Source organism: Buceros rhinoceros, unplaced genomic scaffold (assembly GCF_000710305.1).
Source record: "Buceros rhinoceros silvestris isolate BGI_N320 unplaced genomic scaffold, ASM71030v1 scaffold2485, whole genome shotgun sequence".
Lineage (NCBI taxonomy): Eukaryota > Metazoa > Chordata > Aves > Bucerotiformes > Bucerotidae > Buceros > Buceros rhinoceros.
In genome coordinates this window covers 65,547-66,404 of record NW_010412122.1, presented here as the reverse complement: position 1 = coordinate 66,404, position 858 = coordinate 65,547, and the positions used below count along the sequence as shown (strand labels likewise).

General features: G+C 40.4%; 1 protein-coding gene across 2 annotated transcripts in view; it reads right to left on the bottom strand.

Moving 5' to 3' along the window:
- The window catches only part of ACSL5 (acyl-CoA synthetase long-chain family member 5), an 11,534-nt gene that overhangs the window by 8,105 nt on the left and 2,571 nt on the right, over positions 1 to 858 (bottom strand). The window lies entirely within an intron of this gene.

Below are 858 nucleotides of genomic sequence, written 5' to 3'. Positions count from 1 at the left end.
CCCCCAAAAAAAAAAAAAAAAAAAAAAAAAAAAAAATCACGTTTCAGAAGTCCGTTCAGAAGATATGAGGCTAGTGAGTGGCAGCTCAGTAGCACACACATTTTGAACATAACATGGGTTCGTTCTAAAGCTATTTGCATTTGTTCATATGGATTCAGTGGCTGGTGCACATTGCTAAGAAGGTTCCTCCTACCATGGCTAACTTACTGGGCAAATTTGAGAGTCTAGCTATACAAAGTGAGAGAAAATGCTGAGGAACTGAAGACAAATATCTTCCGTCACAGTTGAGATAGGCATTTAAACTTTCATCATTGCCATAAAAGCTCAGAATTGTCATCACTGATTGTTTAGGCTTAGCCATCTTCCTTAAATCTAAAAAATTTAGACCTGTGTGAAAGAGGCAGCAAAAATTCTACTTAATACCTCAGTTTCCTGCATGTTGGAGAGTTTGATGCAATTACAAAAGCATTTGCAATTAAGTTGGCAGAGAAATTGCCTGAACATGCCGGTTCCCCATGAGGCTAATAAGTCACAGCTAGTAAGTCCCAAGGCAAGACCTGTTTCCAGCATAACTAATGAAGTGCTTTTGCTTGATAAATCCTGTTTGTGGGTTGGATTTCAGACTGTTGTGACAGCAGTGGATACTTCCCCCCCCACGCCCCCCCATATCTCACTTAAGACTGGGGGAAGAAAGTTTGAAGATTTATTTAAGCATCCTCACCAGTTTTTCATCATGGCATGCTAGATGTTGCTTCTGTAGAATAAGAGGCCCTAACCAGACAGATTAAACAGATATCTTCCCCCTTCCCGCCTCCAATCTTTCCATCCTGCAAATTTGAATCAGAGACACACTTCTAG